The following is a 12,907-nucleotide window of genomic DNA, read 5'->3' as shown; positions in this document are numbered from 1 at the left end:
TGTGTGTGTGTGTGTGTGGGGGGGGCTCCTACCTGAGTCTCCTCTCTTCCAAACTAAGCTGGAAATGTGGATTTTTATGTGAAAATACTCAATTTTTAAATGATAGAAATTAATTTTAATTAAAAAAAAAATACAATGGGGTCAAACCAAGCATGGCTTTGGCTGGATTGGGCCCATGGGCCAAGAGTTTTGATCCCCAGTGGCGATGCTTATGGGGAAGGGCATGGAGGTGGAGCAGGCTGGTTGTGAGGGGGGGGCTGTGCAGAGGGAGGATGCTGGGCAGAGTGGGCCAGTTGGATGGTGGGGGAATTGTGAAGAAAGAGGTTGGGGTGGGTAGGCCCTTTGGATGGTTCTTTTTGGAAGGGGCAGTGGTGGGCCGGTTGGGTCTAGGCTGACCTAATCCCCACTAACTGCGCAGTACATGGGGGTACTAGGCGGGATGAGCGGGGGCTGGAGGCAAGGCCCCCACCCACCCTAGCCCCGCGCGCTGCGGCCGCCCGCCGCCTCCATCCGGGCCTCTCCCCACCTCCCGCCTGCCCGCCCCCGCCCGCGCCCCTCCCCCGCCAGCGCGCACGGCTCCCGCCGCCCCTCCTCCGCCCGCCCGCCCTCCGCCCGCTCTCCCCGGCTCCCTCCCGGTCTCTCTTAAGTGCCATCGAGGGGCGCCGGGAATTGCAGCCAGTAAATCGCGTCCCACCACTCAGCAGCGGGGCCACCGCAGCGGCGCCGCCCGCGCCCGCCGGGAGCCCTCGCCGCCCGGGCGCCTCTCCAGGGCCCGCGAGGCCCGCCCCCCACCCGGCGCGGCGCTGCGCAGGGCCTGCCCCCGGGCCGGCCGGGGCGCGCGAGGCCCGCGCTGGAGGCGAGGACGCGGCGGCCGCGGGGCGCACGGCCCGGAGCGCGCGGCCCGCGCCCCCGCGCGCCCTGCCCGCGCCCGCGCCCCGCGCTCCGGAGCCCGGCCCCGTTGCCCGGGCTCTCCTGCGGGACCGATGCCGGCCCTCCGGCCGCCAGGGTAAGGGGGCAGCGCGAGCTCGGCGGGGTGAGGTGGGAGGTTGGGCGGGCGCCTGCCCCGGGGACCCGGTGCCCGCCAAGCACCAGCGTCTGGCACGTGGGGGCGTCTCAAGTTTTCTCTAGAGGCCGGACAGGTGGTGAGAACGCGGGGGTGTGATGCTCTAAGGCTGGCACTTACTGCGTGCCTACTGTGCACCGGGCGTGACCGGCTCATTTCAAGTGGTATTTTTCTTTTTCTTTTTCTTGTCCCCATTGTGCAGATGAGAAAACGGAGGCCAAAGGAGACCAAATAGCTTGCTCAGGGTCCCAGCTAGGAAGTGACCTCTGGAGCTTTACGCCAAAGCCGAGCTCTCCCCACTAGGGTACACACAGCCACTGAGTGAGGGTATGAATATTTCGTTGCAGAAAAGAAAAAGTCAGCTATTGTCCCACCACCATAATGCAGCCATTGTAAACGTTTTGGTTCTTTATTTAGGCCTTGTTCTTGTTCCCCCTTTATTTAATAAGAGCGTGTGCTTTACGGTCATTTGGAACCTGGTTCCATTCTGACTCTAGCACCTAGGAAAATGGGGACATTCCCAGGGTTGCCAAAGGGATTAGATGAGATCTGGTAGACAGGTTTGAAGGAAGAGGAGGAGGTGGGGATGGAAAGGGGCATACATTCAGTAGGGATTTTTGGAGTACTTATTAAGTGCAGAACCAGATCTGGGCTCTGGCACTGAGGGAGGAGGTGGGTACAGCCCAGCCCATATGCATCCAAGCAGGAGGGCTCTGTCCAGCATCCTGGGGCTGCCTGGCCCCACACTGTGCCTTTGCCAGCCCTTGTTTCCTCCTGGAGTGTCTGGGACCGGGGCAGTCTGCTAGCTTTACCTCTGCCAAGGAAATGAATTGCCTCCAGGAGGAGACCAGCATTGTTCAGAAATTTGCACTCTGGGCCAACGATTTGGTCCCACCTTCTTTCAGTCCCAGGCCTGGGTTTTGGGGCCTGCTGGGACCTTCCGGGCTCACAAGTGTAGCATAAGGCCCAGTTCCTTGTCCTACCCCAGACCAATGACATCACATCTATCAGCACCCAAACAGGAGACCCCAGGTCTGTGGCCTTCCAGACAGCTCTCTACCTGCCCATTCATCCAATCAACCACAGTCCCTCAAAAGTCTATATCTCCTCTAACCTCTGACCTGGATATTCCCACCTCTCTTTTCCCACCTTGATCATTGGTCTGGGACACCGTAGCCAAAGATGTCTTTCTAAATGCAGCTCTGAGCTCTAAACTCCTCAACTGTCCATTAGTCCAAACTAGGCCAAGCTCCTGAACTGTTTCTTGAGGCTGGGTTGTTCTGTGGTTTGCCCTGCTAACCTCTGCAGCCTCACCCCTGTAAGTCTTATGTCCCCTGGTGACAGAGTCCCTGAGTACTAGGTCTCCCCTGCCTGAGATGGTCTCTTCCCCAAACCCCCACTCCCCCATGTCTTCTGGCCTGTTGAACTTCTGCTTATCCTCAGGGCCCAGCTCTGCCCTCTCCTCTCTGTAGTCCTCACAGACCCCACCTTTCTCTTGGGCAGTGAAGTCAGTGCTCCTCCCATGGATATCCTCAGCTTAGTGAATCCCTCCATTATTGCTCCCAGCCTGGTGCAGCATGGCGCAGTATTGCTTCCATGTTGGCCTCCCCCACCAGATTGGGAGTTTTGGGAGAGCAGGGACCCGGGTGACATGTCCCCAGGGTCCAGCACAGCACCAGATCCAAAGTGGCCAGCTGATATTTGAGGAATGAACATTGAGGAGTCTGTAAGAAGCAAATAGACCTAAGCTCCTTAGAGGGGCTCTCAAAATCCTATGGCATTCAGTGAGGAGTGGAAAGCCACAGCCTCTTGCCTTCTTGGAGTCTCCTGCTAGTGGTCAGGATGCCCTGATTGAGGAGCCAAAGACCCATTGCTCCCAGGCCTTGACCCATTTTGTTCAGGGGCCAAAGTCCTACCTAGATTTGTTGGGGTAGTGATGGTGGGCACTCAGGCAGAGGAGCCCACCCTGCTCTGCCCCCTGGGACCCTCTGCCCCCACTGCCCCATCAAGTCCACCCCCAACATACTCCCAAGGAACAGGGAGAGTTATGTCGGGCCCTCTGGCTGAGCGCCAAGGCTCCCCATGGAACTATAAATTGACCTGTCGGGAGAGGGAAGAGATTAATGTCGGCCATCTTCATTAGTGCGTCCCCCGGGGTGAAGGCGTCTGCCCTGAGCTGGCTGATTGGAGAGGGTGTGAGTGAGTGAGGAGATTGGGGAGTTTGCACTCCCCCCCCAAAGGCAAAGGGCAGGGGCCAGGGCCTGCCTGAGAGTTGTAGCCTCCTCCTACTGTTAGAAGGGCCGTCCCTCTGGCCTCTGCTCCTGGCAGCAGGCGTGCACTTTGATGGAGGACCTGTGTGCTAATTGGGAGCAGAGATGCTCGCCCTGCAGCTCCGCAGGGCTCCCGGGCTGACACCGCCAGCTCAGCGGCATCTGTGGGGCCTTCATTAGAGGCCTTTCCCCTGACCAGAAAGGAGCCCGCTGCGGGCTTGGGGGGCTCCCCTCCTCTCCTTTCCCCTCCTTTTCTTTTCTCCCACTCCCCCTCCCCTTCTTCTTTACCGCGTTGATGATAGGGAAGAAGGCAGCTTTGGCTCTTGGAATGGATGATGAGGATTGGGAGATTGGAGGGATTTGAGACCTTGTGCATCCTAATGACTAGGTGACCTTGGGTTAGGCCCTCGACTGCTCTGTACCTGAGCATCCCTGTCCTTGGGGTGGGCATGGTTGTGCCCCCTGAGGTGAGTGGGGATCAGACAAGGGAGCATGTATGGATTTGTCTTTGGAAATAAGGACAAGTCAGAACCTGGGGCTAAGGCACAGACTCAAGTCCATCTTCTGGGGTCTGGGGTCTGAGTCCTGGTGCTGCCACCTCCTGTGAAGCCCTGCTCCCCCCCCCCCCCCCAGCCTGTTTCCTTGTCTGTTGATGGTTGAAGGACAGGGTTGGTCTCATGGGGTGGGAGTTTCTTTTGACAAATAGGAGCAGAGCTTCCATACTGGGTGCAGACTGCTGTGGGAAGTGACTGCAACAGCAGGTTGGGTGGCATTAGTTTGTTTGTTCCATCATTCATTTGTTCACTCATTCATTCATCCAGGATGTGCCTCCGGCACTGGGGTCTTGTACCCACTGGTGGGTTCAAAAGTGGCCTCACCTTCTGATGGCCTTCCTGGGAAAACAGACTCAGAACAGATAGGGAAAGGGCTGCATGAGGCACCGGGGCCCCTAGAAAGGAGTTTCTCCAAGCATAGGGATATCTGGAGATAGCTCATAGGTAGAGATGGTGCAGTCTTTCTTTGTAGACCTTTTCTGTCCCAGAGACTGATATGAGGGCTCCCAGCTTGTCACCAAGCTCCTGGTCTCCTGAGTCCACAAAACCAAGCTGTTAATCAAGGTGGGAACAGGGGGATGCTTTGCTGAGAATGCAGTGAGACCCCTGTCCACTCCCACGTCTGTCTCCCAGTCTTTCCTATGCATCCAGGGTAGTTGGATGGGGGCTGGCCCAACCTGGTACCTGGTATCACTGGCCTTCAGTCTATACTTCAGACTGGGTTCCATGAGCACCTGGCTGGCAAAGTGCTTGCTTGAGGCTGGGGGTAGGCAGCAGTTGGACCAGGGCCACCTGTGGGGTAACCGAATGGTTCAGACTGTGCGACTCATTGGCTGAGGGTCACTGTGTAAAACAAGTGACTTTGCTTTCCCAAGCCTCAGTGTCCTTGTCTGTACAATGGGGCTGGCACTGTGCTGAGTGCCTGGCACCCACCTGGTATACAGTGGAGCACAGCAAGCACTGTTGTGGCCATTTCTGTTTCAACCCTTGTTTGCTGCCCCAAGGACCCTGGTTAAGTGGGATGTGGACTTACTGGCAGCCCCAAATCTCTCCATCAACCTTCTAGGGGGTACTAAGCACCCCCTTTTGCACTGTGGAACATCTGAACAAAAAGCACATGGTTTTGGAGTCAGAAAATTCAGTTGAGTCTGCTCTGTAGCCAACCGGCTGTGTGGCCTCAGGCACATCTCTGTGCCTCCCTTTTCTCTTCTGGAGCTGAAATGAGATGTTGTAAACTGAAAATCACACTGCAAATTTCACTGATGAATAAGCACCCACCTCGTTTGGAGGATGAAGCACTGGATCACGGGGTCCCGGCCCCAAGTGGCCTCGTGTTGTGACTTTGGGCAAGACCCTTTGAATGCCATCTGTAAAGGCGAGCTTGGTATTTGCCTGCCACACAAAGCACTTCTAAGAAGGAAAGATCTGTGGGGTTGGGGGGTGAGAGGCTGCTCCCAGGAACATGAGCTAGTTGCTAAAGGGCTGGACGCTTTACTGGAACAACCTGCCTTGCCCCCCAGAGGTCGATTATTTCCTAGGCTCCCCATTTCCTGACTAGAAAATGAGACCAGGCACCCTGCTCACCCTGGTGCTTAGATCTCTGTTCTGCATTTAATCAGAATTTTAGCCGTTCTATTTATAATGCATCTGAATGGACTCCAGCCCAATTTCATATACGATGTGTTGAAATATACTGTCATCTGGACTTTAATATATTAAGATTGCCCTTTGAAAGTCACGTGTTGAGAGGCAGATGATGAAGAGGTGCCTATTGTTGCTGGCTGCCTCGCTGTGCCCAGCCCAGCCCAGCCCGCCTGGCAGACTCTGTTGCAGGAGCTGGCAACATGGCTGTCTGCCTCCGCCTTCCCCCAAGCAGGCAGGAATCACTAATGCGTTAGCAGTTTCATTAGCCTCTCGCCAGCCGCCCCCTCCCTCCTGGGCCTCCTCGGTAATTATTTTCCCAGCCCTTCCACTCACAGCCCCTTCATGAGCTCATTGGGATTGGTCCAGTGGCCCCCACAGGCTGAGCTGCTGGGACTGGGCTAGGCAAGGGCCCCTATGGACGCCCCCCTCCTGACTTTCTGCATTGCCATTTAAGCTTTGTGTCCCCCTGAGGCCTCCGTGAAAATGGTGAAAATGCAGATCTGCTGCCTGCCAGGGGTGATGGTTAACCCATTACTACACACCCTGCACTTGTAGTCTTGTAGTCTCTGCTGTGCAGCTGGCCTCCATTCAATCAGGCAAAAAGTTTCTCAGGCCTTTTTCTGGGGCTGTCACCGCGTGGGCATTGGGGACCCAGCTGTGAGGGAGATGGGATTCCTTGTACAGCAAAGCTATGAACATCCAGGGCCTGGGTGGGTAGACAGAACTCGCATCGAGGTGGATGTGTGGAGCCTCAGGCGGGATCCACGAGTGGGACCGGGCCTGAGAGGGTTGACTGCCTGGCATCCAGAGGTCCTGCAGCCTACAGCCCTCCACCGCCCAGGGTGAGCATGGGACCCAGGTGGGCCCAAACACTCCTTCTCCCTGGACTCGGGGATTGGTTGAGAAATGGGCACATGGCCTATTCGAGCCCATCAGAGGCTCCTCTGGAATTTTGACTCAGAGCTTGTAGGGGAGGCTGCCTCAGTTGTGGTTGCTGAACCAGAGTGTGTGAATACGGTACTGCTGGCCTCTCCCTCCCACACCCGCATCCAGGTTGGGGAATCTCCAATAATGTCATCGCATGGAGGAGGGAGGCAGAGCTGAGATGGAAGCACATATTACTTCATTTGGGCCTCTGGATCCAGCTATGCCTGAAGCCGCTCCTGGAGTTTTCAGTTACATAAGCAGACATGTTCTCTTTTTTACTCCAGCTATCTTGAGTTAGTTTCTTTCTCTTGCAACCAGTAGAGTCCTGACTGATGAGAAAAATTGGCAGGATTTTATAATAAAGGGGACATTTTGAGTCGGGTCTTGAAGGATGAATTGGGAGTGTGTGCTGCAGAGACGAGGAGGGAGAGTACTCAGGCCGAGGGAGTAGCTGGGGTCAAAGCCGTGAATTTGTGGTGCAGGATGTGTGTGTGTGTGGGGGGGCAGCAAGTACTGCCTGTGGCACCAGGGTTTGTAAGCATAAAGGTCATGGGCGTGGCTGAGGGATAGAGGCTGGTGCCAGGGTGAGTAGGGGTATAGGCCAGAGGTGCTGAGGACTGCAGGAGGGATAGGCAGGAGAAGAGGCTTGAGCCTGGGCAGGTCAGAGAAGGTGCCATGGAGAAGAAGATAAGGAGGACTTTGCTGGCAGAGAAGGAGCGAGGAGGGCATCCCGGCACTGCGTGGGGCTGGATGGAATCAGCAAAAGGAGGAGCCCCAAAGTCAGAGCTGGAGAAGCAGGCAAAGGCCAGATTGCAGGGGCCTCAGGCTTGAGGGGGCAGTCTCCAGAGGGTCCCAGGAGCCCCTGATGTGCTCAGCTTCGATGTACCGTGGAACCCGGCAGTTCACTCACTCATCCGTTCAACAGATTTTTATTTTATTTTAAATTCCTCACATTTATTCAGAGCTTATAATTTCTGGGCTATATGTTAGATTATAATGCGGACACACTGAACTGAAAGTCAGACCGTTGGAGTTTCCAGTACTGGCTTTGCCCTGATGAGCTATGGGACTTTGGCAAGAGTCTTCTCCCTGGGCCTCAGTTTTCCTGTCAGTAAAATTGGGATAATAACACCAACTTCAAGGACATGCTGCAAGGCTCAGGTGAAAGTGACTCAGAAAACAGCACAGTGCCTGATGAAGAGTTTCTACTGGGGCAGAGGAGGTGGGGAGTCACAAGGGGTCACCCTGCAGTGAGGCTGGGGGTTAGAGACACCAACAGGTCAAGGAGAGAGAGAGGAAGAAGACATGCTGGAGCAATGGTCCCCAAGCCTGACACTCAGCCTAGGGCCTCCTGACCTCCAACCAGCTGTGAGAAAGGCACTTTAAACTTCAAAGTGGGTTGAGGCCCCGGCCGGTTGGCTCAGTGGTAGAGCGTCGGCCTGGAGTGCAGAAGTCCCGGGTTCGATTCCTGGCCAGGGCACACAGGAGAAGCGCCCATCTGCTTCTCCACCCCTCCCCCTCTCCTTCCTCTCTGTCTCTCTCTTCCCCTCCTGCAGCCGAGGCTCCATTGGAGCAAAGATGGCCCATGCGCTGGGGATGGCTCCTTGGCCTCTGCCCCAGGTGCTAGAGTGGCTCTGGTCGCAACAGAGCAACGCCCCGGAGGGGCAGAGCATCACCCCTTGGCGGGCAGAGCGTCGCCGGGTGGATCCCGGTCGGGCGCATGCGGGAGTCTGTCTGACTGTCTCTCCCCGTTTCCAGCTTCAGAAAAATACAAAAAAAAAAAAGAAAAAAAAGTGGGTTGAGGGAGAGGGAAGAAGTGACCCTATTGTGTGAGCTGCTGGACCCCTACACAAACGAGCCTGCCCTCCGGCTCCCACCCAGCTAGCCAACATGCCCTGTGATGCCCTTTCTCCATCACTCAAAGTAAAAGGCACTGCCCCTTCTGATGTTCCCTCCCTGTCCCAACCATCACCTCTACCACATTCCATTCTCAACTGTGCTCTCAGAAAAGAAGCCAGGTGTGATCTGAAGGTGACCTACCTTAGAAACTGCTAAACCATAACAAGCAAGGCCTACCACCAGGGGCAGCTCAGCTCTCAGATACCCACTCCTCATGACACTCCCCCACCCCCAGGAGTGGCTGTGCTCAGAGGCCCAGAGACCAAAGTCCCTTCCTTCCTCCTGGTAGGAAGCAAGACAGATGCTTGGTGAAGAGGGACTCCAGCCAAGCCAAGTTGAAGGGACAAAACCAGCTAGGTACCCCAGGGTTGCACAGGGCTGAGGGGCAAGGCCAGCACTCCAGTGGGACAGGGTGACCAGGGCAAGAATTCTTACGCCTCTGAGCTTTAGTCCCTCTGACAATGGGGATGACAAACTTACCTTCCTAGGGATCCTGAGGATAATGGACATAGAGAAGCAGCTAACTGGACTTGTTCTCTTTACCCCCCCCCCCCCCCCACACACACACACAAAGTTTCTGTGGGGCCTGGAAAGGGTCGAGGCTGGGAATGGAACCGCCATTGGGAAGCTTTATCCATTCTCTGCCACCATCACCAGGCATGGGAGAAATGAAGTCAGAAGGTGGACTTGGTGATGATGGGAATTCTGTGAGCCTGTCTCCCTCCAGAAATGGTACAGATTTAGCCAGCCATTGTCATCAGAGGAGGGGATCTCACTGAAAAGACGAGGCATGCAGAAGGAGTACAAGCTCCCTCTCCAGTGGGAGCCCTGGCCCTTCCTGTAGAGGACTCGGGGTGGGGGAGAGAATGACAGTCTTTGACCAGGACTGAGTGCAGAAGATGACCCCTGACCAGCATTGACCCTGCTCCTATTGCAGTAGGGCCTGACAAGAGGCTCCCATTGAATAGATTTGTGGAGCACCTACTATGTGCCAGGCCCTGAGGACACAGCAGTGATAACTCAGACACAACCTCAGAGTCTTGCAGCTCCCAGGCTGATGGGGAGACAGACAGTGAGCAAGGGGATAGACACATGAGAATGTGAAACAGAATCCAGGGATGGTGACTGGGGCGGGGTGGGCATGTGGGTACCACTGACCAGGGTGCTCTGGGGACACCTCTCCAAGAGGAGAGACTTGATCTGAAACGTGGAGGACAAGGAAGAGCAGCTATGGGAAGATGGGGAAAAGACATCCCCCAAAGGCTCTGTGGCAGGTTTGAGTCTGACCTGTCGAGGGGCAGAAAGGAGGCTGGTGTGGCTGGAACATGGTGAGCATGAAGTGTGGTGGGAGGCAGAGGCAAGATCGTGCTGGGGTTTTGGGCCCAGGAAGGGACTTGGGCTTTATTCTCCCTGTGATGGACAGTCTTTAGAGCAGGCATCCCCAAACTACGGCCCACGGGCCGCATGTGGCCCCCTGAGGCCATTTATCCGGCCTCCTGCCGCACTTCCAGAAGGGGCACCTCTTTCATTGGTGGTCAGTGAGAGGAGCACTGTATGTGGCGGCCCTCCAACCGTCTGAGGGACAGTGAACTGTCCCCTTGTGTAAAAAGTTTGGGGACCCCTGCTTTAGAGGGTCTCCGTAGCAGGTCTGGAGGTTGAGATGGGAAGGAGGGAAGTGGCAATGGGGCTGGAGCTGGAAGAGTCTGTGAGGCATGGGGACGTGGGAGAGAGGAGGCCTGAATAGGGTTCCAGTTTTTGGGCTGAGCACCTGGGGGGAGAGAGATGCCACTGGGGAGATGGGATGACTGGAGCAGGCCTAAGCTGGAGGACATCTGGGTGGAAGGGTGCAGGGGCAGACCTAGAGTCAGTGGTGGTTCAAGCCGAGGTTGTCCAAGGGGAGGGGAGGTGGGAGCCAAGGCACAGCCTAGGCCCAGTGGTTTTTCCCACTTGACCACCCAGCTGGGCCAGGTGTGCCAGGTGGTGCTGGTGTGGGGTGTGAGAGCTGTTGGCTGCCCAAGATATAGCCAGTTCTTGCCACCATCACCACCAACATACAGGTCCTGGCTGGAGCCAATAAGTGATAGACCCGCTGCTTGCAACTACGCCACCCTCTGCAGTGAGAAGCTCACCCAAGCTGCTCTGTGTCCTGGAGCCAGCTGGTTTGCTTGGCTGGAGGAGGCCGTGGTAATGGAGCCAAGGTCACAGACTACAGCCTGCATGGATGGTGGATTGACTCCCTGTCCTATGGGTGGGCACCCAGGACAGTACTCTTGGTGCCTATGGACAGGGTAAGGGTAATGGCTCACCTGTAGACCTTGGTTGCCCACTATGAGTGGGGCTTGGAGTGAAGATGGGGTGGAGGTCAAGCTGGTCTAGGCAGGACTGGGAGGTGATCTGAATGCTGGGGGATACTTTCTATTGTCCCCCAAGTTGGAGATCTGCACGGGCTCCCTGTTACCTCCTCTGGAACTCTGCTCTCCTTCTAGTCTCACACCCTGTGCTCCCCACATGCTCAAAACTGCATTTGGAGGTCCCCAGAGCCCACGTTTTTCTTGCCACTGGGCCTTTTCCTCTGTTGTGCTTTCTTCTTGAAACCTTTCTTATTTCCCCCTCCCTCCACCTGGGTCAGGGGTAGTGGATGCTCTGGCTGTGTTCCCAGAACCCCAGGGTTCTTCCCTCTGCCAGTCAATATTTATTCACTTAGTAAGGATATTGAGGTCCTACTCTGCACTGGATGCTGTGCTGGAGGTGAGGCGGGGAGGGATGGCATTTGTGAATTAAACAGACAAGATCACAGCCCTCATAATATAGCAGGAAAGACAGTCAACTAGTAAACAAGTAAAAACATGTCTAGTGCTGGATTGTGGGCAGAGCTGTGTAGGAAAGCTTGAGGGGGCTGGAGAGAGGATGTGAGAGTGTAATGGAGGCAGAGTGATTGGGTAGCTTTTATCTAAGACCTGAGGGAACAGGTGTCAGCTACAGGAGGTGTGTTGGGGAGAGCATTCCAGGTGGGGCTGTCTGTTTCCTTGTCTGTTTCTCTTTGTGGGACCCAGCACAGAGAGGGTCTTCACAGGGGCTGAGCTGATTTGTTTGGGGTCCCCAGGGACAGAGATGGTCTACATTGGCCCCATGGAACCCAGTTCCCAGGAGGGTAGGCAGAGGCCAAAGCCAAGTTGAGTTATGGGCCTGGGGGTATGCAGCTTTAGGTACTGCACCCAGCTAAGGCTGGGTGGGCATGGGGTCCCGTGAGATAGTGCTTGTGAAGGGTTGACACCCACTTGGCAGACAGACACAATGGAGGAATCTGTATACCTGGGGTTAGATCCTGCTCCCCTTAGAGACCGACTGTGAGACCAGCTTTTGACAAGTCATGAAATTTGAGCTTCCATATCCTCATCTGTAAAATAGGCATGATAATGCCCCCCTCATGAGGCTGTCAGAGGATTAAATACTTAGTGCAGCACCTGGCACAGAACAGGCACTGAGAATGTTGCCCTTAGCACTGGTGATCCTTGACATTTGCTGTGATCCAGCAGCTGGATTCACCTTTCTGCCTCCAGCTCCTGGAATAGGGCCTGTGATACACAGTGGGCATTCTATTGGTGTTTGTTGACTGATTGTCTGATCGAATGAATTGACTGTGTGAGTGAGACCCTCCCCCCATACCACTGGTGGTTGGGAGGACAGAGAGGAAGCCACACAGGCTTCTAGGAGCTTGCACTGTGCCTGGTGGTTTGCCATTGGGATCCCAGCTGTCTGGCAGTCCTGGAACACCAAGCCTCTTTGAACCTCAGTTTTCTACTCTGTAAAATGGAGCTGATGGCAATACTAACCCCATGACCCACCCCCAGGTCATTGGCCCCAAGTCTTCATGAGAAAATGATATTGAAAGGTCTTCGAGGACAGCTGAGTCCACAGCAATGTTGATGATGACACCATCTGATTTCCCAAGGCCATGCAAGGTCTCCAGGAGGTTGATGAGATGTTTAGTTCTTCAGACTGGGAATCAAGTTCCTCTCTACCTGCAGCAGCCCGTGGCATGAGGGAAAGCTGGCTGTGTGGCCCCTCCAGAGTCAAGTGTAACATTACATTGAATCGGATTTGTCTGGGTTCATTCAGGGCCCCACAGAGCCTGTTTCCACAGGATTCTGCCCTAAGCTTCCCAGTCAGTGGTCCACCCCTCCGCCTGTGTTCTTACTGCCTCTGTACCTGTAGTTCTGCATCCTGGTGGGTCCCTGCAGGGGCCACCATGATGGGCTGGCACTCCTCCTAGGTGGGGAGGCCTAGGCTTAGCCTGGCACATGGTAGGTGTGCAGGAAGGGCCCAGTTCAGGGGTGGACACCTGGAGGCCTGGGCTTGGCCTGGGTCCTGCCGCGGCCCCTGTGTGTAGCCTTGGGCAGTGGGTCTCTGGTTAGCACCCAATGTGCATGGAGCCAGGAGAGACACCTGCAAACTGTGGGACCCAACCTCTGAATTGTTCTCAGGTTTGTGAGTGGAGCAGGCAGGTTCACAGGGGTCTGGATATGAGGGTTTTTACTCTTTCTCTGCTG

The 12,907-nt window shown here is 55.6% G+C and overlaps 1 protein-coding gene across 4 annotated transcripts in view; it reads left to right on the top strand.

Annotated features, from left to right (window-relative positions):
* The window catches only part of TCF20 (transcription factor 20), a 210,786-nt gene that overhangs the window by 21,572 nt on the left and 176,307 nt on the right, over positions 1 to 12,907 (top strand). The window contains exon 1 of one of the 4 annotated variants that reach the window (XM_066358573.1): positions 914 to 1,006. The exons of the other annotated variants lie outside the window; for them this stretch is intronic. The gene's annotated coding sequence lies outside the window, so the exon portion shown is untranslated. Of the gene's footprint in view, positions 1 to 913; positions 1,007 to 12,907 lie in introns of those variants that run through there. 4 annotated transcript variants of the gene reach the window in all.

The sequence above is a fragment of the Saccopteryx leptura genome, chromosome 1, assembly GCF_036850995.1.
Source record: "Saccopteryx leptura isolate mSacLep1 chromosome 1, mSacLep1_pri_phased_curated, whole genome shotgun sequence".
Classification (NCBI taxonomy): Eukaryota; Metazoa; Chordata; class Mammalia; order Chiroptera; family Emballonuridae; genus Saccopteryx; species Saccopteryx leptura.
This window is presented reverse-complemented; position numbering and strand designations above follow the sequence as displayed.